The 7,678-nt window shown below is 38.3% G+C and overlaps 1 pseudogene; it reads right to left on the reverse strand.

Moving 5' to 3' along the window:
- Positions 1-436: 436 nt before the first annotated feature.
- On the reverse strand, positions 437-2,153 carry LOC115296579 (annotated as a pseudogene).
- Positions 2,154-7,678: the final 5,525 nt, after the last annotated feature.

Below are 7,678 nucleotides of genomic sequence, written 5' to 3' on the forward strand. Positions count from 1 at the left end.
CATATTGGATATTTCTCTACTTTGTACACAATTATTCTTACTCTCCACAGAAAGGCTGCTTCTTAACTTCATCTGGTGATGGCAAGCACTAAAACCCTGATTTTAACAGAATAGTAGTAAAAATGCCTCAGTGATTTAAGTTGAAAGCAGTACATTGGTACATGGCTCTTTCATTCAGTTCCCAGGAAAGTACAAATGTCTTTTTATTCAAAAATACAAAATAAGTTATCTGTAGAGATGGACAATGACAGCAGTAAACCATTATATGTTGTCAGCTGAAACCAGTAACTGATGGTAATAGTGATTTTCTTAAATATCAGCCAACCTTTTCTTCAGTCATTTCCTTCAACTGACTTCTCTGAAGTTATTATTGAGTCACACTACCTTGAGCTTCCTCTCACAGCTCATTAATAACAGCAAAGCACTGTTCTAGGAATTAGAACATGCCACCTCCCATACACCTCCCTTTCCACCCATTCCACCCATTCCAGGGTCTTTCTCTTCCTTAGGAATTTTGGTGACTACAATTTCTGCTGTAGTTAACAGAGAGGCCACTCCAGCAGCATTCAATAAAGCAGTACTTACAACCTTAGTTGGATCAGTGATACCCTTTTCTACCATATTCACAAAATCTCCAAGCAGAGTATTATAACCACCTTCTGAGGAACTCTGCATAATTTTCTCAACTATCAATGATCCTTCAACACCTGCATTCTTAGCAATTGTCATTGCAGGAATTTTGAGTGTTCTCTTTATGATTTCTATACCAATGTTTTGATCTTCATTAGCTGGAGTTATTGAATCCAAGGCTGGAATGCACCGAAGCAGGGTACAGCCCTCTCCCAAAACAATGCCTTCTTCAACAGTAGCTCAAGTAGCATTGAGGGCATCTGTAACTCTATCTTTCTTTTCATTCACTTCAACGTCACTTGTGCCACCAACTCTCAGCACAGCTACTCCATCTGAGAGTTTTGCCAGATGTTCATTCAGCTTTTCCTTTTCATATTCACTAGTTGTGATATCTAACTGCTCAATAATTTCTTGAATACGTTTTTCAATTTGAGCCTAGTCACATTTTCCTTTTAAGAGCATGGCATCAAACTTTGGTCACAATGATCTCTCCAGCTTTTCCTAAGTCATAAGGCTGAACATCTTCAAGCTTTAGAGTCAACCCTTCTTCTCCAAACACTGCACCAACAGTAGCAATAGCCGTATCTTTAAGCTGATTCTATTATCACCAAAACCTGGAGCTTTGACGGCTACAACTTGAAGACCAACTTTGAGCCTATTCAAAATGAGTGTACTGAGAGCTTCTCCATCAACATCTTCAGCAATTATGACCAAGGCTTATGGTGAGCATTGGCAATTTCAAGAGCAGGTACATGGACTGGATGCTAGAAATTTTCTTTCCACTCAACAGAACATAGGCATCTTGGAATTCACATGTCTGCCCTTTTGATGTATTAATAAAAGTATGGAGAACTATAACCTTGATCAAATTTCATGCCTTCAATAATTTCTAATTCATCATTTAGTGTTTTTCCATCCTTTACTGTGATGACACCCTTTCTTCCAACCTTTGTCATTGCATCAGAAATGATGTTGCCAATTCCTTTGTCTCCATTTGCAAAAATGGTAGCAACCTGAGCAATTTCTTCAGGAGTTGTCACAGGTTTAGACTGCTTCTTAAGTTCAACAATTATAGCATCAACGGCTAACATCACACCTCTCCTGATTTCTACTGGATTAGCACATTTGCTAATCTTCTCAAAGCCTTCCTTGGCAATAGAGCGTGCCAGGACAGGAGCAGTAGTGGTGCCATCCCCAACCTCTTCATTTGTGTTATTGGCAACGTCTTGAACGAGTTTAGCACCAATACTTTTATATTTATCTTTTAAGTTAATTGACTTTGCAAAGGTCACACCATCTTTTGTTACTTTGGGACTGCCCCAACTCTGTTCAATAATCACTGTTCTTCCCTTTGGCCCCATAGTAACAGCTACAGCATCAGCTAAAAGGCCTACACCTTGAAGCATTAAGGCTCGGGCATCTGCACCAAATTTTACATCTTTGGCATAAGCCCGAGTGAGATGAAGAGCTAGTGCCCTGGACACTGGCCTAATTTGGCAAAGGACTGCAGGTAATTGAAGCATTTCTGTGGGACAGCAGCAGGGCATGTGGGCAATGAGGCAGGCCATTGGAGGCGAGTGAGGGCCAAATGACGGTTATCGATGAGTCCAAATTTCTCTTTGTTGTTACATGGAAAACTGGCAAAAAAATGCACATCAAGAAAGATGGTATCTACAGTAAACACTGTGCTGGCATCAACAAACCCATTATTTATTTAAGAACATCAGTGTTCTTGCTGACAGGGCACAATCCAGAAAATCATGTTTTATACTTATTTTAAGTAGCACAATCTAGTCTTTCATTCATGCTAAAAATGTATTGACCTCTGAATGTCAAGCATATGCTGGGTTATGAGGATACAAAAGATTAATAAGATAGTTGCTGACTTTAAGGAGCCCACAGTCTAATAAGGGAGACAGACACATAGAAAGATAATTATAATACAACATTGTAAATTACTGTGCATGTAGGAGACAAGATATTTTATCCTGGGATGATAAAGAAGTAGCAGAGAAGTCCTAAACACAAGGGTAATCTCACGGATAAATAAGATGTGTGGGATCTTAACTTCTTAACTAACTGTATAATTCAACAGACTGTAAAGCTTCAAATTTGCATTCTCTCATTTGTTTTTGCTTGTGAACTAAGTCTGCCTAAAGAAATGAAACGAGGAAAGTAAGGATGGTATGAACATGTATGATGTTTAAATATTTGATCAAAGACCAAAATACAAAAAGCAGAGTTGATTAAGATTATAGACATTCATCATGCAGGAGTGAGAAAGAAAGGAAAAGCAGACTGGCAGATAGAAAGAAAAGCAGAATTTGCAATTATTCAGACTTCCAGGTAAAGCTAAGTATGAGATTGGCCATTTTAATATTAAAAGCACAAAAATAAGTATTCTTATAGAAAGTTACAAAATTTCCATGAGAAATGGTTTATCTAAGATGATTGACAAGGCTGTGCCCCCCAAGTATTTAGTCATGAAAAACTGTTCCTGATTCGAGATCTATTCATTTAACCATGTGCCTCAAAGTCTGAGAGGGCTTTTCTAGGGATCTGACATTTATGCTGAGAAGTTTTAAAATGGACATGAAGAATAAGGGAAGAAAATAGCTTTCTAGGCATAGGGGACAGCATGTGCAAATACTTGAGGCAGGAGAGGGCATGAAAGAAACTGAGAAACTAGGCAGAATTGGAGAGAAGCACTGTGTGAGATATGAGAGCAGAGACCTTTTATGTCATCCTAACTACAGTATTTTTGTTTTATTCTGAAAGCAATGAGAAGTTGAATGATTTTATTAGCTCAATGATATAATCTTATTGATGCTACAGAAAGATTACATTGGTGCCAGTGTAGGGAAGAGACTAGAGAGGGGAAGTGTATGTATAGGAAGACTGACCAGGGGACTAATGCAGTAGTCCTTAAAACAGGTGGTTAGATCTTGAGTTACATCAGTGATGTAGAAACAGAGAAACAGAGACAGGTGGACAGATTGAAGAGCTATTTAGGGGCAGTACTATCCAAGCAAGAAATCCTCTTCTTTAAAATCCATGCTTCAGAAGGCTTCCACTGGCCTCTTTTGGCTATGCACTGCCTCAGAGGGCATAGAGTCCACAAAACCAAGAGAATGTATCCACAAAAACCTGTTTTCTTCATCTCCTGAACCATGATTCAGGCACCCAGACCCCAGAACTCTGCCTAAATAGCCCTGAAACTTTTCAAGAGTCTGAGAGGACCTCTAACATGGGTGTATCTTCCCAAGCATAGACCGCATCACTGATATATTCACTTCAAGGCCTAAGAAGTGGCCAAGAGACAACTATTTGGACAAGATGTGCATCGAGCTAGAACATATGAAGAGGGATTTCCACATGTACATACCTGAGGCCCCTTCATAATACAAAATGAAGCCAGGGGTAGGCAGAAAGGAGAGATAGGCCAGAGGTTAGGGCTGGTTCTTCCCAGCACAAAACTTCAAGGAGATAAAATTAGCAAGACTTGATGGGTTGAAAATGAGTGGTAAGAAAAATAGAGGCATCATAATAACTTCTAGCTTTCTGCCTTGTATAATTCAATGATTGTAGTATGACTCACTGGTCTATGGTATATTAGACAAAGACCAGAGCAATGTAAAAAGATCAGTCATTATTATGATTTAGATATGTTTTATAGGTGCCTCGTTAGTGCAGTAGGTAGTGCGTCAGTCTCATAGATACGTTTTATTTCAGGCATCTTTGGGACATCTAAGAAGAGATGGCGAGTAGGTGGTTATAGAGTCCAGAGGTCAGAGGTAAGGCCTAAGCTTGGAATATCATTTGTGAGTCATCAAGAGGTGCAGGATTGAGCTAGTCTGGGGAGAGAGTAGCATGAAATAAGGAGAGGCCCATTACAAAGTATTGAGAAAGGTCAAAGATCAACGAACAGGTGGCCAAAGAAGAGGGGGGGAAATCAAGGCAATGTTATACCAGGGCACATAAGTGGAAAAGGTAAAGAGTTACAAATATTACTGATGTGAATAGTAGGCAAGAATTTAAAAAACAGGGGTGTCTGAGTGGCTCAGTTTGTTAAGCATACAACTTCAGCTCAGGACATGATGTCATGGCTTGTGGGTTTGAGCCCTGCTGACGGCTCAGAGCCTGGAGCCTGCTTCGGATTCTGTGTCTTTCTCTGTCCCTCCTTTGCCCACACTCTCTATCACTCTTTCAGAATAAATAAATAAATAAATAAATAAATAAATAAATAAATAAAAGAATTGAAAAAACATCTGTTGCAAAGGAGTTACTAATGTTCTAAATACAGTCGTATTTTATTAGAATGATGAGATCAAAAAGCAGATTGGAGTGGCTAGAGAAGTAAATAGGAAGTGAGAAATAAAATCCGCAGTATAGATAACTCTTCCAACAAATTTGAATGTGACAGGGGACAAAGGAAAAAGGTTGAGCAGTCAATGACTGTTATGACTTGTGATCATTTAGAAGCCAGTGAGAAGGGTTCCACTGATTGTGACTTGATTTTCTTGGTAAACCAGTGATTGTTAAGAATGAAAGGCTTGGGTGTCAACTATGCTCAAAAACCAAAAAAATTAAAGAAGAGAATAAAGTGCTTGGTGTTGAGTATTTGAGGGAAATGGAGAAAGCTAAAGCCGCCATTAAAAATTAGGGCATGCACTGAGCAGAGAGACTTGCCTTTGGCTAAATTGAAAAGTAAGAAAAGTCAGTCCATGGCACTCATCTCCCTCTCCAGATCTCGCTGGGGCTCATGATAATTTTTTGGTCTCATTTCACTGCCCTCTACAAACCTCAAACACACGGTTTGGACTCCCTCAAGCACCAATCTTTTCTTAGGTGCCCAAAGCCTCCACTGGTACCCTGTAATTCTCCATGTCGCTCATTTGATAAACTTATAGTAATTTTAACACTATGAAATTTTTGATCTGTCCTTCAAAATCTCGCATGTATCCTTATCCCAGAACACTTACACAACTCCGGTTCAAGCTTTCTCCGAATCATGCCTGAGTTATTAGAACAAACTCTTAACTAATAGTCTTGCCTTGAGCCCCTATATACTGTGATTAATCCTAAATTTTCCTCTCCTTAAAATCCTTTAATGTTTATTTTAAATAAATTCCAGGCTCCTTCCCTGGTATTCAAAATATCCGGGAATCAAATTCCACTAGTTTATAATATGTATAAAAGAAGAGCCTCGGTTCCTATCACTGCAATATTCTCAGTGGATAACACATGACTGCCACATAATACATGTTCAACATTTGTGAAATGGGGCCTCTGTTGGTTAAGTATCTGACTCCTGCTCAGGTCCTGATCTCACAGTTCAGAAGTTTGAGTCCCGCATCCAGCTCTGTACTGACAGCTCAGAGCCTGCAGCCTGCTTCAGATTCTGTGTCTCCCCTTTCTCTTTGCCCCTCCTCCTTTTCTCAAAAATAACTAAACACTTTTTAAAATGTTTAATATTTAATGAATGGATGAACAAATGAATGAACAAATAAATAAAGAAATAGTCTCCATAACATATCATTTATTTCTCTTTCACCTGTCAGTTCCCCCCAAGTCAGTGATAATCACTGTAACATTTTTTTGCAAGCTGACAAAGTGTCAAAGTATACAACACTGCACAGGTAAGAAGACTGTGTAAGTTCATTTCCAGAGCAAAGTGTCTGTTACGTTGTCTCCCACCATGATAACTGACCCCTGCTTTCTATTTTTATAAATCCTCCTCTTCTTCAGAGCATACCTCAGAACCTCTCTCCCTAGCCTCATATCTTTTCACTCTCTTCTGCTAATCTCCACTACTTTGTTTTCTTTGTCATATCTTTTGAATTTTTATGGTTTTGTTAAATTTTAATTATTTTAATTGAATAAGGCTTTTTTTCAATTCATTATATTCTCCACAAAAATCTCAGTCTAGTATTAGACACTTCATAGATACTTGTTAAACCCATGAATTAAATTAAATGAGTTAAAACGTGCAAAGTTATTATATTGTGAAAAAAACTAAGGAAAGTTATTGACTATATCTATCTCTAGCAAATTTAATATTCATATAAGTAATCACATACACTTCTGGCATGTAGTCATTTCTCCATAAATATTTGTTGCATGAACAAACAGCTTCCAGCCTAGTGTCTGTCAGCTCCTTGATATACATGAAAGCATAATAAAAGTTCATGATTTTACTGTCAGTGATGCAAATAATAGTAATGGGAAGTTTGTGTTTATTCCTGGGAAGGATGCAAAAACAAACCTCTCAAGTGACTGTACATTAGGTTAAAACTGTATCAGCTCTACTAATGTACTGCTCACTATGTCAGAAGGAAAATGACAGTTGTTGATTTAACATTTATAAAATCCCAGCAATGCTCACATTAGCTCATTTGCTCCTCAGAACAACCTTACGAGGGCAGTACTGTTATTGTCTCTGTTTTACAAATGAGGAAACTGAAGGTAAGGTAAAGTAACTGAGCTTAAGGAGTTTGCCCAAGGTCAAAAGTTAGTAGGCAACAAAGCAATGATTATGAACTCACACAGTCTTGTGACAAAAGGACATAGATCTAATCTATGTATAGATTTAATCTGGGTATAGATCTAATCTATGACGTCTTTTCAAAAAATTTGGGCAGTTATTCTCTACTGATAGTCCCTAGAAACTTTCATTGTATTCACAAAGTTACATCCATTGGCATTGGCAGTCAAACTATTTCTCCTTGGGTTTGAGTAGCAGAAGCTGGCATGAGGATATATCCCTTTTGTTTTCTGCTTTATTCTTTGTTTCCTAAAATAAGGCCTCCAAGTGTCACACAGTCCTTGCTTTCTATAATGCCAGTGGCTATAGCAGCAAGACAGATAGTTGGTAGAGGTGACGGTGCAAGCCAGAGAGCAAGACAGACACCGGTTACCATGTTGAGAATTTAGCACTCAAGTATTCATAGGATTTTGAATTTTAAGTAATACGACAATATGTTAAAGCTGGAATCCACTATTTCATATTATTTGATTCCACTATGTTTAAGAGTCAAACAAAGCTTTA

The sequence above is a fragment of the Suricata suricatta genome, chromosome 1, assembly GCF_006229205.1.
Source record: "Suricata suricatta isolate VVHF042 chromosome 1, meerkat_22Aug2017_6uvM2_HiC, whole genome shotgun sequence".
Classification (NCBI taxonomy): domain Eukaryota; kingdom Metazoa; phylum Chordata; class Mammalia; order Carnivora; family Herpestidae; genus Suricata; species Suricata suricatta.